The sequence below is a fragment of the Ipomoea nil genome, unplaced genomic scaffold (genome assembly GCF_001879475.1).
Source record: "Ipomoea nil cultivar Tokyo-kokei standard unplaced genomic scaffold, Asagao_1.1 scaffold0177, whole genome shotgun sequence".
Classification (NCBI taxonomy): Eukaryota; Viridiplantae; Streptophyta; class Magnoliopsida; order Solanales; family Convolvulaceae; genus Ipomoea; species Ipomoea nil.
The window spans coordinates 346,331-362,994 of record NW_017616605.1 but is presented as its reverse complement, the minus strand read 5'-3'; the positions used below and the strand labels follow the sequence as shown (position 1 = coordinate 362,994).

General features: G+C 36.8%; 1 long non-coding RNA gene across 1 annotated transcript; it reads right to left on the bottom strand.

Moving 5' to 3' along the window:
- Positions 1–6,709: 6,709 nt before the first annotated feature.
- On the bottom strand, positions 6,710–9,430 carry LOC109178620. The gene is made up of 3 exons (XR_002053741.1): positions 8,927–9,430; positions 8,485–8,553; positions 6,710–6,893 (listed from the first exon to the last, which is right to left on the bottom strand). It is a non-coding gene; the product is annotated as an uncharacterized LOC109178620 (long non-coding RNA).
- Between the last annotated feature and the right edge of the window lie 7,234 nt (positions 9,431–16,664).

Here is a 16,664-nt window from a genome sequence, read left to right as displayed (position 1 = left end):
TAAATTCTCATTAAATCCCAAAACATAACATAAGAGTACGGGGTGCTATGCCACACCTGAGCTAGAGAACTCAGGCGCACATGCTATTAACTAATATCCTCAATAATGTCAATATATAAGCATGACACGCAGGCCGAAAGGGAAACTATCTACTCTACGCTCCAAATCTCTAGCGCGCTCCAGTGTCTACTCATCTGTGCCTGAAAGCCAAATATATCTGTTCCGCGAGAGATGCTAGTAACCCACTCCAACGCGTTGAAATACATTATAGATAGATATATATAGATATACAAAAACCATTTTGAAGCAGGAAGATATATACTTAAGAGACACTAGTTTAAAAACCAGGAATAGACTCGACAGATAGGGATAAGCACATTCAACAGTTATAGTCAAGCATATAATGATACTAGCATATATCCTACGGTCACAGATTCGCTTCATCCTATCCATATCACCATTCAATTCGTATCTCAGCACACAAGCACACTTTGGTGGCGCCACAGGACCAATCGCATGCCCAAACATGAGGGTCAGCGCATATAGCTCTGACACGGCCCCGCAGCACCCTGCCTCGTATCGCAATACGAAGGGGTCGATCGCAACCGACCGATGAACCGCAGCTCATCATAATGTTTGATCGCAACCAAGCAGTGGACCGCAGCCCAAAAGTAATCATCTGACCGCAACCAGGAATATGAACCGCAGCTCATGTAAAACGTTTGATCGCAACCAAACGGTGGACCGCAGCCCAAAAGTGATCATCTGACCGCAGCCAGGAATATGAACTGCAGCTCATGTAAAACGTTTGATCGCAACCAAACGGTGGACCGCAGCCCAAGAGTGTAATTCTGACCGCAGCCAGCTTCTGAACCGCAGTTCAGGAATAACCAATTTGATCGCAACCAAATTGGGGTATCACGCACACATAACACATAGCAAGCACATGCAGCCCACATTAACACATTGGGAAAGGGGAGAAAACGTATAATGAAATCTATGCATGGTCATCCACATACTAGGAATAATCCTAAGGGGTTCATACTTCCTTTACCTAGGCCAACGGGATACCAATTCAACTAGCATGCGATATATATAAGACTCATTTATCCTACGAACGGTACCCGAAACATCAAACTAGACTTAGGCACGATAAACGGAGTCCGTTGGGACACCACGAGAGTCGGGGAAACATCAAACGGGGAAGCCGAAGTCCCGAGGTGGGAAAATTCCAGCGGGTGGCCGGTGGGTGGAGGACCACCCGCCGGCGACAAGTCTCCGGGCAGCGGGTGCCCGGCGGGCAGTCGTCTGCCCGCCGGCTGCCCGCTGCCGGCGACGTCCTTCTCGGGCAGCGGGTAGGTGGCGGGTCCCCCTACCCCACCTACCCCCACTGACTCTTTATCAAAATAAACGTCCCGGGATCCGTTGTAGAACCCGAAACCATGCTTAAACACTTTTAAACGCCAATGATGACACCATGTAGACAATTTAACGGATCAAAAGCAAGAATCATATTGCATATATCCTATCATGATCTCTAAACATAACCAACACCCGAACATGCGAAATCCCACCCAATTATGTCAAGAATATCACAATACGAAATCCCCAATTCAACCTAGGGCTCTAATCATATTTAAGTTATCAAAATCATAGTTCATCTTTTTAATACCAAGAAACATCAAGATTTATCAAGAACATCACATAATCATCAAGAACCTCTTATCATCATCAAGATCATCAAGATCACACATAAAATCATCCCATCAATCATCAAGATCATATCATCAATATTATAAACGATTCATCACGACACAAGCGTAGAGAAGAAGCCAAAGAAGATAATTATAGCAAGGAAAATAGGTTTTGTTGAGACATGTGTTACCTCTTAGCCTTAATTAATTTCCTTGGCTATGAAGGGTCTTTCTTTAAGATTCCTTCTTTCTTGATTTCTCCTAGGGGGATTTTTGGAACTTCTTGTGTGGTGAGAGATTATTGTGGTGTGGGTTCTAGGTGCCTCCTATGCCCCCTATTTATATACCTAAGAGTCCCTAATTAGGGCTAGTTCTATTCCTTCTAGGACTACGGGATTGGGTTTATGGATAAGGGCCCATGGACTATGGTGGGCCTTTTCCTAATTAATTATTGGAATTTAGTCCTTTCTTTTGGGTAAATGATTAAATGATTAATTGGTTTTAGGGGCCGTAACACGGGGTGTTACAGGGTGACCCCCACCCACCGGCTACCCGCTGGTCCGTTACCCACCCCGGGTCTGGCTTCCCCGTTTGATGTTCCCCACTCCCCGTGGTGTCGCAACGGACCCCGTTTGTCGTGCTTGAGTCTATTTTAATGTTTCGGGTACCGTTCGTAGGATAAAAGAGTCTAGGATTTGCATGCTAGTTGAATCAGTAACCCGTTGGCCTAAGTAGAAGTCGTATGAACCCCTTAGGACTATTCTTAGTATGGGAATGATCACACGTAAGCTTAATTATATTTCTCCCCCTTCCCAATGTGCTATTATAGGTTATTATATGCTATTACGTGCTATTATGTGTTATGTGGTGCATGATTCCCCAATTTGGTTGCGATCAAATTGGCTATACGGGCAGTTGGATGGGTTGAGAACCATCCCAACTGTTAACCAGGCCGGTTGAGATCCGTCAGGTATATAAATATTATATAGGGCTGCGGTCCACTGTTTGTTTACTTATGAGCTGCGGTTCATCCTCCTGGCTGCGGTCAGTGATTCACTTCTTGGGCTGCGGTCCACATGGGCCTCGGGTGCTATAACCCACCGACCTGGACGCGCCAGGCGGTGTGTAGGGCCAATAAGCTCGAGGAAGGCTGTAGTCCACCGACCTGAGTAATCAGGCGGTGTGTAAGGCTACGGTTGGCTGCGATCCACCGAGTGATGGGCCAGCGGTGTGTAGGGTCATAGTCTCCGAGGATCATCGCCCACCGACTGAGTACTTCAGCGGTGTGTAGGGCCTGATCCGCTACGGTCCACCGACTGTACCAGTCAACGGTGTGTAGGATCGTAAGTCCCCCCTTGTAAAGTGGATCATGGTCCACCGATTGGGCGCGTCAGCGGTGTGTAGGACTGTGATCCGCCGCTGAGTTCATCAGCGGTCTATAGGGTTGGTTGCGATCAACTCCCTTCATGCTGCGGTATGAGGTAGGGTGCTGCGGGGCCGTGTTAGTGCTATATGCACTAACCCTCATGTTCGGGGCATGTGATTGGTCCCGCGGCGCCACCACAGTGTGATTGTGTGTCACAAATGATGATATGATTGATTTGAAAGTAATCTATGACCTTAGTTGCGTATTCTTTATGATAGTTGTTTCTACTTGATTGTTATCATTGATTTTTGTGCTTGCCCCTATTTGCTGAGTCTATTCCTGGTTTTAAAGCTAGAGTCTCTTAAGTATATATCTTCCTGCTTCAAAATGGTTTTCATATATCTATATATATCTATCTATATTATATTTCAACGCGTTGGAGTGGGTTACCGGCATCATTCGCTGAACAGATATATTTGGCTTTCAGGCACAGATGAGTAGACACCGAAGCGCGCTAGAGATCCGGAGCGTAGATTAGTTAGTTTCCCTTTCGGCCTGCGTGCCATGATTATGTATTGACATCACTTTGAGGTTGTTTAGTTAGTTAGCCTATGCATCTGAGTTTTCCAGCTCAGATGTGGCATAGCACCCCGCACTCTTATGTTGATTTTGGGATTTAATGAGAATTCGCCTTTATTATATAAGCTTTAAAAGTTTCAAAATTTCGGGGTGTCACAGTTGGTATCAAAGCCTAAGTTTGACCCTAGGATAAGACTCTTAAGACAAGACTTTAGGACATTAAGCTTGAACTCTAGGTATTTAGGTACATAGGATTCAGGAAACTTAGGACGCGCGGTGAGATTGTGAGTTTATCACTTTTGACAGGTCTCACATACTTGTTCTTCATCCCACATACTTGCCCTAAAAGTTGTGACATCGTTACATGCTTTCACCTATTTTGTTGCTTATCACTCTTTGATTACCATACTTGTTTATTTGCTTAAACATATGTTCCTAATTTATTTGTTTATAGACCGAGTCAGGAATTGTGTATTGTTGCTTAAACTATTTGATCAAACGTGCGTTATTTGGATATTCGTTAATTGATATTTTGGAACTTGTAATTGGTAATTAGACATATAATAGCTCACTTCCCCTAATCATAATTGACCAATTACTCTGATAATTAACCCACTAATAGCTTGATAAGTACTTACGTAAGTTTGCATGGAGAAAATTGTGGGAACGTAGCTCTAGTTAAGAAGGGGGTAATGGGGTGTGTGATCCTTATGATATCTCATTGAATGCCTCCCGTGTCCCTTGTTAGTATCATTATAATGTGATTTCCTAAGATTTTCCATGCATTTAAATCTCTTTTATTGTTCATATAAGCGTGGAATTGTTTGGACTTAAATCTATGCATTCTCGGGACTTTCCCAAAGTGATTCCTTCTTCACAGTCACGTTCCAATGGGGCCTTGGCAGGAGGTCGACCACCCACCACGTGCCCACTGCCACATTCCAGTGGGGACTTGACAGGCGGTCGACTGCCCACCTCGCGCCCACTGGTACGGTATGTTTTCTTGACTTCTCGTTTTATTGATCCATTATGCATTTGTGTGCCTTCATTGATACTTTTTATGTGTTTAACATGTAAACAACAATCTAATGCTTGAACATGAAAGTCGAATGATCTTCCTAATTGATTTGTTTATAAGTTACATAGAAATTATAGGGACTAATTCTACTTCTAGAAATCGAAATCCTCGGGTACATTGCATATTAAGTTTTGACCCGAAGGACAATCTGAGTGAAACCGGGATAAACCCGAGGAACCTAAACCAAGTGGTCATCAAGAAATTATCCTTGGAAAAATTATATTGCATCCCCAAACTATCTTAAAAGCTATCCCTCTAGACCTTGGTCCATGTTGCATAATAGACCACAAGCCTCCAATACCTTGTTTAGAACCTTAGCCACTAAGATGAGGACCCCCTAAACGAACATTTACATATAAATAGGTATCTCACTACTATTCTGAATATGTTCCCCTGAACTTCTATTATATATATATATATATATATATATATATATATATATATATATATATATATATATATATATATATATATATATATATATATAGACGTTCTAAAGCAGGTAGTAAACCCCAAATACATTTGTATGCTAGACTTACACGCAAGATATTATTATTATTATTATTATTATTATTATTATTTTCATTACTATTACACCCTAACCCTTGCCTAAACCTAAATCCTCGATGGTTGCGTCATATACGGTACACCCCTATATGCTTATATATATAAATATATAGATTTGTGAGCCTATAGAACATCCTCCCTTATACATACCTATTCATATAAATTGTTACAGTCATATTATATACAATAATATCCCTAGCCTCAAAACCATACACCTGTACCTAGCCATTATGATCTTATATGCATCTATGAGTTTGCACTTAGCATGTCCTAACCCTGAGATATCATTCCGTACAAATTACATCACTCTTATATACACAAATCCTGAGATAACCCTAATTCTACTCTTCCCCCTCGCATGACCTCCATGTTACCACTCCTACCTTCCCTAAATAATTAAAAGCTTTAGCCTCATCATCAGATCATCAATTGATTTTGGAATTAACAATCAAGGGTCTTCAACTCTAAAGTTGTTTAGGTATTCCAGGCTTTTAGAGGTAAGATTTATGCCTACCTAAAATCTAATTACCACCAAGATAAAACTAATTTTTCCTAAATGCTTGTGTGATTAAATTCTGTCAAGATTTCTCAAGATAAAACCTTTAGTACTTGTGAACCTAGGCTATCTTATTCGTAATTATTAAAATATTTGTATGCAAATTGCAGGGTCTAATTATAGGTGGAAATTCATATATTTCATATGTATTGCATGTCAAATCACATAGCTCGCATGTTTATGTTAAAACACACACTTACACACATTCATGTATATATGCAAAGCATGTTGGACAAAAACGGCATGTTATAAGGCATCCCACTATGCATATACACAATATTATTAATTACAAGCAATCTGCATATAAGCGCCAATACTTGTTATGTGATTACCCACCATTATCCATGGTATGCAAAAATAAATATACTAATTCTATGGCCTCCCCAGAATTTATTTACCACATAATAAGCAAGAACCTTCGTCCTAAACTACTTACAATCTTTTCCTCAAAATCTGATTTTCGCTATTTGAATAATTGTTATATGATTTATGACCTTCCTGAATTTATATGACAATTGTTTGGTTATGTCATGACGTTGAGTACATGAATTTAATTGTTAATCATGCACTAGTTTAACATGTTGAATAATACATACATAAGTTTTACGATTTCCATAGGACTAGTTATTATTTAAAGACTTGAAATATATGCATATGTGCTTTATAATAATTATGTGACTATCCGAATCCTGCACCCACGTGGTATTTGCCTCTTAAATAGGTACATAAATAAATGATCGGTGCAACTTGTGAACCTATGTGTTAAATGTAACACCCCCTAAAAACAAGCTATAAAAAGCCTTAAAACATGCAGATAACGGAACTAAACATTCAACACAGCGGAAGTCTGAACGATAGATAGATAGGTAAAGTCTGAAACACAGGGTGTTATGCCATGTTCACCATAAGGATGAACGCACAGGCAATATCTGCACTGTTCACAACTAATCCCACAAGTTCAAAGTTCTACATCTACACTGGCTCATAGGCCACAAAACGAGAGGGGAAATCTATTCTAGCAAGTACTAGACCGCGCGCTCACTTAGACATCACCTGAAAGAACACAATAAAACATGGGACGACGCCTGGTCAGCGAATAATGCTGGTAACCCACCAATACATGTGAAATAACATACATAAGTAAGATATAAGTTGTAAAGCCATTTTCGAAATGGAATACATATATATAAGTGCAAAAACCACGAGTAATAGTCAACACAAGACTCAACACTCTCAACAAGAACACGGGAACACATCCCAAGACCACAAAGAACAACACGACTCACAAGAAGTCTCAAGGTATGATCTATCATCACACAATAGATCAAAACCCGACATGCATAACGCAAAGGAATAAGACTCACCCACGGCAACACATGCCAAGGCAACACATGCCTTTGTGACTACACACGTCACAAGAGAAGAACTCACAACAATGGCTACACAAGCCCTCGTGACATCACCCATCACGAGTTGATATGCCTTCCTTATGCCCGGTTCCAACCTTATGGCTATCCCCAACCTTATATCTTCTTCCAACCATTACCTCCAGGACCCCTGTACAACCAAGTCCAACCTTTTCCCTCCGAGGACCGTCGTCTCCATCCGCTGACAAACCGCCAACAAAACCACCAACACATAGTACACGAGGGTACCGATCACACACACGGCAACACATGCCTCCCAAGAAATACGTGAACCTGACACACAGGTCACAACTCCATAATCACGTCATGGCCACCACGAGGACCACTGCAATACCTTGGTGACTAGTGTCCCATACCACTAATCGTGCAATCCAAGTAAAGCCACACACACATCACACCTCAACAGGAATCAATCAACGGATCACAGCGAAGATATGAAACCATACTCAATCAAGGAATGGGTCACAACCCAACAACAACAACGATGAATAACACAAGTTATCATCAACCAAAGGATGGTACAAACAACACACACGCTAGCATTTAAACACCGAACTAGCATGTTTATCGAACGGGTAAACAAAACGTAGTTCCGAGGAACACACAAGACTCATCATGGTTCAACGAAACACAATGTTGAACACTTAGCACGATTCAAGACACCAAAGACCTACATGGATACCTACCACATAGTTCTAGACATACGAAACATCAAGAAGACACTCAAATAGTTCCACAAAAGAACATCGAGAAGTCAAAAGACCAAATACCGAGTCAAAAGAATCATGGGGAACAAATCCCCGCCATCACCACAATACGTACCCATGGGTAGGCCCACGGGTAAGCCTCTACCCACGGTTCCGCCCGCGGGTACAGGCTACCCAACCAGTGTACCCCACGGGTGGGCAACGGGTTGGACCCCTACCCGCCGTTCTGCCCGCGGGTACATCCCTGTACCACAAAATATCCCTTCGGGGATTTTCAACTCCAAGCTCAAACTCAAGTCCAAAACATGCCAAATCTCACCAAATACAACAAAATGACTTGAATCAAAGGAAATGCCAAGCAATGGCACAAATGAACCCTAAACACAAGCTCTAGATATGCATTTTCACAAGACAATGCATACACACTCACATTTCATAGCAAAAACACAAGTAGAATCCAAGAAATATTCATATAGGTAAGCAAAATAGATTTTGTAGAGCATGGGTTACCTCATTCGCTTATCCAACCAAAACCAACACCAACATTGGCTCAACTCATGAAACCAAGTTACCGGGAACCTGTGAATTAAACCAGTTCTCAACTATTAACACAAGCACTAATAAAACTAATTATGCTCAGAAAGAGAATTGAACTTTAAATCCTTCATTAATTACCCACAAGCTCAACCAACTAAGCTAAACATCTTATTAATAACTTAATCACAACATTATTGTACTAATAGGTAGGCTAAATAACCAAGACCTAATAGATAGAACTTATTACTTAAAATTAAACACTAAAACTAGCTTAAAGCCTTAAGCAAGGATCAAAACCTAACCAAACGCAACCACAACCCCCACACTTACCACTAAGCTAGTAACTCAATTAGGAACCTAAGCAACAACTAAACTAATTATCCCTAAACAAACAACTAAGGTAAGCAAAGCTCACCTTCATCACCATCTTCTGCTTCGACTTCATGCCAACAAACCCGCGGGTTGAGCGACGTGCTCACCACCACCCGTCTATCTGCCCGCTGCCGGAGATGCTACTGACCAGAGCCGAGGATACGGAAGGGAGGAGCTGCTCGTCACCATTACACATCCAAAATGCCTGTTGACATGCCGGAGAGGATGCCGGAAAGAGATGATCGTGAAAAGCTTCCACTTTTCTGTCGATTGCCGGAGCCGCTCCACTTCACTGTCCACATCCTCTAGGAGCACCCAAAACCACCGCCGAAGGGTTGAGCTATGCCGGGAAGGCCGAACGAGAAGGAAGGTTGAAGGTTCACGTCGAAAAGCTTCGCCGTAACTTCCCGTTGCTACCGCCAAAACTTGCCAGAAACAGAGAGAAACGCCGGAGGTCGCGCCGGAGCTCACTTCTGTCCATTGTGGTTGATGCTTGCTGCCTTGTTGCCGAGGAAGGCCTCTAAGCCGGAAGACTTAGCTACCACAACCAAAGCTAGCATCCTCACTGTCATCTTTGCTCTACCGTTTAACGAAGAAGAAAGAGAGAAGGCGGAAGGAAAAGAGGCCGAAGAGCTTGATACAATGCATATACACATACACACTATGGGTAGGGTTACTCAATGAGTGAGTTAGGCTAGACTTGGGTCAAAAACTTGGGTTGGGTATTACTTTTGGGTCAAGAACTATACAAAATATATAAATATATTTTGGACTCACAAAATGATAACACTTATATGTTTATATAAACATTTGGGCTCCAAAAATAATCACTAGGCTTTAGGAATTAAAATCATTTTGTGTCTAGGCATATTTTGTACAAAAATATTGGTTCACCATAATAGGTAGACCCGAGCCCGTTTTTAAAATAAATAGCTATATAAATATTTTTATCAAAAATATTTATTATCGGGACTATAATTTATTTTTAGGAAAATACCGGGTGTCACATTAAATCACTGTAAATTAATTACACAATGAACATGACATGTGTAAGACTTCTATGTTATGATTCATTCATCCGTAAAATTAACATAATGTAATTTTCATATTCATAATCTTATTATCTGATGCATTTTGCTAGCACCATAGTTAGGCTTAAGCCAGTAAATTTATAGGTGCATATGTATATATCTCCCATATAACATCTTCTTTATGTACTACTATAACTAATTCAGGCTCTTTACCCCAAAATGATTTCTAAGCTTCGGGGACGAAGCTTCTTGTAAGGGGGGGAGAGTGTAACACCACGTGTTATGGCCTTCAATCCTATATTAATTATTTAATTAATTCTGTTAATAATAATAAAAAAGGGATTTAATTTGGCTAGGATTCCCTTTAATTAATTAATGTGGTCCACCATGGATCGTGGACCCTTACCTAGACTAGAGTCTTAAGCGTATTAGGAATAAAGAGAGTAAACCTTTTTACTAATCAGATTCTAATTAGGAGTCCTAGACCTAATTATCTATTAGAAATAAAGAAAGTAGGCCTTTACTATTCAGATCACGGTTAGGATTCCCTTTAATTAATTAATATGGTCCACAATGGACCATGGACCCTTATCCCTAAACCAAGCCCTTAGTCCTATAAGGAATACAATTAGTAAACCCATACCATTCAGACCCTAATTAGGACTCCTATATATATATATATATATATATATATATATATATATATATATATATATATATATATATATATATATATATATATATATATCACTACAAGAAAAATTACGAATTGTAACGCAAACATCGCGATGGAACATAATCTGTTGTCAATTTGTGACGGTTTTTGCGACGAAATGTGTTCTGTCGCGATTTTACGTCGAAAATGGTGACAGAATGCAATTCCGTAGTGATTTTTGGCGCAAAATGAGAATAAAACATGGGAAATTTTGGCGCCTACACTTTGGTGATGGATTTTGCGACAAAATTAAGTTCTGTCACCACAATAGCGGCGAAAAAGGCAACGATCGATGGTTCCATTACGGTTTTGCTACAGAATCGACTACGAGAATAAATTCTGTTGCAATATTTGGCGCAAAGTGGAAAATAATCTCACACCAAGGGATTAACGACGGAGGTTGACGACGGAATTTGCGACGGGAATTTTTTCTGTCGCAAAAATATATAAATTTTGAAGTAAAGTTTATTTTTGTTACAGAATGAGACGACGGAATCAATTCTGTCGCAAATATGTTGACACATTGGCGACAGAAAAAACGACGCCCTATATGTCTGTCACACTATGGCGATCGAATCAGCAACGAGAACTAATTCTCTTGCGATGTTTGGAGTAATAGTAGATTTGACGTTTGAAGTTGGCGACGGAATTTACGACGATCATTCTTTCCGTCACTAAAATATTTAATTTTTTTATGTAAAGTTTATTTTCGCTACGGAATGCGACGACAGAATCAATTTTGTCTCCAATATGTTGACACATTGGCGACAGAAAATGCGACGCCCTATATATTTGTCGCGCAATGGCAACGAAATTGGCAACAGAAATTAATTCTGTTGAGATCTTTGGCATAAAGATAAATTTGACGTTTGAGGTTGACGACGAAACTTACGACGATCATTCTTTTGGTCACTACAATAATTAATTATTTTAAGTAACATTTATTTTAGGCACCCAAAATATCTGTTGAGAAATATATAAACACAGATTCTAGGCCCATATGTTAATTTAAAAATGACTCAAAGTATGGAACCCTACGTGCGTAGCCTTACATTTTTTGTCATTTCCTCTCATTTCCCTTCCACTGATTCACCCTCCCATTTCGCTTATTTTCACTTCCCCCCCTCCCCCTCCCCCCCAATGCATTTTCCCTTTTCCCTCCCATTTCCCTTCCCCTTAATATTATTATTATATTTATTATTACTATTATTATATTAATTATATTGTTATTATTATTATTACTATTATTTTTTAAATTATTATCCATTTTTCCTTCAATTTCCCTTCGTCCTATGCATACACCATTATTATTATTATTATTATTATTATTATTATTATTATTATTACTATTATTATTATTAGGGACGGAGCCAAAGCGGGGTAGGGGGCGGCTGCCCCTCAACCCACTCTCACCCCCACCCCATATATAATCTTTGTATGTATATATGTATATATAGTACATGTTTTAGTATTAGCTAGTATAAAAAAATTATGAAATATTAACAAGAATGAGTTAGATTAGTTGGTAGAGCACATGTTTGGCAATTATAAAGATCAAGGTTTCAAATCGTTTGGTATCAACATATATTTATCGTGTTTTAAATTTAAATTAATTATGCTCATCTCCAACAATATTTACAACTATATTTCTTAGGTAATTTCTTTTTTTTTTTTTTTTTAAATTATCTCTTTTTTTTTTAAATATTTCGCCTTTACTATAAAAATTTTCTGAATCCGTCCATATTTCTTTGCCCCCCTCAACCAAATTTCTGGCTCCGTTCTTGATTATTGTTGTTGTAAAATTGTACAAAATATATTATTATTATTATTGCTATTATTATTATTATTATTATTTTCCTTTTTCCTCCTCCTTATGCACACAAAGTTAATTTTTTGTTGTTGTTATTGTTATTGTTATTATTATTATTATTATTATTATTATTATTATTATTATTATTATTATTATTGTTGTTGTTGTTGTTGTTGTTGTTGTTGTTTTTCTTATTATTATCTTTGTTGTAGAAATGTACAAATGCTATATTGGATGATTGTATTTAATGAAATCAAACAATTATCATTGGACCCAAACTTTGATTGGAACGACCATGTTTCTAGGTAATTAATGAGACAAGTAAAATTGTACTTTGTATAAAGAACATCTACTTCTGAGGGGCATAATAAATTTTACTTTTCACAGAAATTAAGTTAAGTTTTACAATTTAATCAATATTGAATTATAAATTTAATTTATTTTAATATAAAAATTGTTAGGACATCATTTGTATTATCTATTATAACTATGTACAATAATATTAATCTTTAGGATTACTTTGGCTAGAAGTTTAAAATACTCATTTCTATTATATTAAAAATAATTATTTTTATTTTATATTTAAAATTGTACTAAACTATATATCGGTAGCAAAAAGTTTTTAAAATCTTTATTCATTGACTGAATTGAAATATTTATTTTATAAATTTATTAACTGATTTTTGGTTCGACAATTTAACATATTTTCAGTGAATTGTATACACTCCTAAAAATATAATTAAAATTTATGTAAATATTTAAATAAAAAAGATTTTTGATCATACACACATGTAAAAAAAAAATTAATTTTCTTAATTATATGGGAAGTATATTTATTATATTAATTAATCCAAAACTACATATGTTTTATTATATATATATATATATATATATATATATATATATATATATATAGTATTTTAAAAGCTAAATACTATTTTAATATACTAAAATCCTAAACTTTATTTTAATTTACACCTAAAATCCTAAAATAACTAAATTCCTAAAATTTCTAATAACTAAATTCCTAAAACTCTCTAATTCCTAAATTCCTAAAAATCACTAACTCTCCTCACGTCTGCTTCAGACTCTGCGACTCACGTCGGCCTCAGACTCGACTTTGCGAATTCGTGATTGGGACGTGCTGCAGCGAGGCGGAGATGGGCTACGACGAGGTGACGAGGCGGCAACTGGTTGTGGCGAGACGTCCATCAAAACCAAGGTTAGATTCTTTCCAGATTTTTTTGTGTGTACTATTATAGATTTATTATTTTCTGTTTGTGTACAATGTATATATATAAAACACTACTGTTTTGTATATATAAGTATTGGAGGAATTCGCCATTTTAAACCCATATTTGTTACAAAATTATTTCAATTTGTCGGTTTAATTAGCCGATCGATCAGATTGATTAACAGCTTCTTGAATTTGAAAGTTGAACTCAATTGAGAGCTGTGAGCCACCATGCCCTGTCATATAAATTTATATGGGGGTAAATAAATCTTTAAGAGAGGAAGGTACTTCGTGAACATGTGGAAGAAATTGACAAGGCGGTTGCAGCAGGGGGAATAGTTAAAATCTGAATGTGTTTTTTTTGCTCTGAAAGCAATTTAAGTGTTTTGCAGGAGAAGAAGGTTAGGGAATTAGATCTGGAATGAATGATGCATTTTGATTGTAGTATTAGGCAAAGTGACCCTGTTATCTCTTATGCTTAGTAGTGTACTAGTAGTGGCTTGTGAGCTATTCTCACTTTAGGTAAAGTTCCATTGAGATTTGGTGTTCTACCTGTGTGACTCTGCAGTGCTAGCAGTTTGCTTGTTCTTCAATGCTATGAAGAATCATCATCGTCATGATGTATGCCGTTCTTCTTTTTTTCTTCAAATCTTGAAAAAAAGTAGAGTAAAAAACATATGACACTAGATTTCAAAGTCTTTGGATACTCCCCTTCTGTTAGGTGCTATGTGCTTTATTTTTAGAACTTATAAGCATACCAATCTTCTGCATGTTTAGCTATTCTAGTAGTGAGTTCATTACTTTTCATTACCATAATGAAAGGGATATTGGATACTAATCAGATTATTTTTTTTTGCATATTTAGCACTTATAAGCATACCAAATTACCAATCTTCTACATGTTTAGCATACCAATCTGCATCTTTAAGTAGACTATTTTTTCCCAGGCATGACCATTAAGACTAAAGCTGCCATTCCGTACTTAATAATAAATATGTAGTGCCATTATATATTGCTTAATTGTGACGAAGTGGAACCTTTCATTAAGTAAGTTCCACATCTATTCTATGTTTAGCCAATGTTGAATCCTGCATTAATATATAATACTGTGAATATAAATTTACAGTTTACATGAAGATATGTTGAAGGAACTTGATTCTGAGATAAGTGATTCAGAACTTGCAATACAACAACAAAATTTTGGTTATTGGTTTGAAAATTATGTAAGTATTATAGATAACTACTTTCTTCTAAACTACTTAGAACTTCATTCTCATCTACAACTTTTACAATGGTGCAGACACGTCAAAACAAAATACAAAACAAGTATATAAGTGATTTGTCTAAGTGGCCTTTGAGAACTGTAAAATCTTATCCTGTATATTTTTTTAACGGGTATAGATTTCACACGGAGTCACATGGTGAGAATAGATCAACAATGAATAGTGGTGTTTGTATAAGTAGTACATGTGGTGATTACTATGGTAAGCTGATAGAAATATTAGAAATTGAGTATACTTCTTTGTCAATTAAACACACTGTCTTGTTCAAATGTGATTGGTTCAATCCAACTCCTAATGTTGGAGTCAAGACGCATAATAAGTATAATTTGGTTGAAATAAATCACCGGAAAATGTTTAATAAGTTTGAGCCATTTATTTTAGCAAGTCAAGCCACTCAAGTTTGTTTTGTGCCGTACCCTAGTATGAAACGAGACAAAGTTGATTGGTTAGTTGTCTGTAAAGTTCAACCTCGCGGCTGGAGACAAAATCATCAGGTTGATAGTATAACACATAACGGGCGCTTATCGATTGATGTTCAGGGAAAGATGTAAGTTAATTAAATTAAAATGAGATTTTAAATTTGAATATATATATATATATATATATATATATATATATATATATATATATATATATATATATATATATTACTTCTTTTAAACTATGAATTTCCTTTATTATAGGTTGACTCAGTCTGATGTTTGCGCTAGAAAGATTACTAAGCTATTCCAGGAACGAACAGATCCCAATGGCTATGCATGGGCGCAACTTAGTGATGATACAATTAATTTTTATTGGGAAGAGTTCAAAGTAATTTTTTAATATCTAAAATTTTTTTTGTTTACATGTCTAACATTTGATGCTTAATATTATTTATATTGTGTATTGCAGAAACATTTTGATTGGAGTGCTACTAAAACAGATTTAGTGTATAGTGCTTGGGAAGTGAAGGCAAAAAGAAGATATGCTGATTATATAAGCAGAATGAAGAACAAGTCAAGACCTCCCTATATCAACGAAGAAATATGGGCAAAGTGGAATGATGTTTGGAATTCTAAAGAAAGTAAGAAAAAATCAGAATTAGGTAAGAGAAATAGACGTGGTGGTGTTTTTAGATGAAGTTGCTCAATCTACGCATACCACAGGATCAACACCTCATTCCTAAGTTGCCACTCAAATTGTAAGTTAATTCGAATTGTTTAAATTATAACTGATTATGTTTGGATTATTTGAATTATGCGTTATTGTGTTGGTAGAAATTTTAATTGACATTATTATGATGAACTTCTTGTGATTTTATTTTAATGTACCTATTGAGCTGATGTTTGAGATATTTATATTACATATTAAGCAGGGAGATAGTTCTATTTATACAGGAAACTATGATGATTTTTTATCAGAATTTTGTTTGCTTTATATAATAATTATGTATTTTTATGTTGGTAGAAACTTTTATTGACACTATTGTGATAAAAACAGTGTGATTATATTATATTCTGCTTATTGAGTTGATGTTTGAAATATTTTTATTATATATTATAATCTTATTTGTTTTAATTTTTATTTTATTTTGTTTTTATTTTAACTAATTTTTAGGAAAAGCAATTTGGCCATCGTCCATCATATTTTGAATTATTCAAGCATACACATATCAAAAAACATGATGGCCAAATATTTATAGTTGAAAAAGATAAACAAATCCATGTAA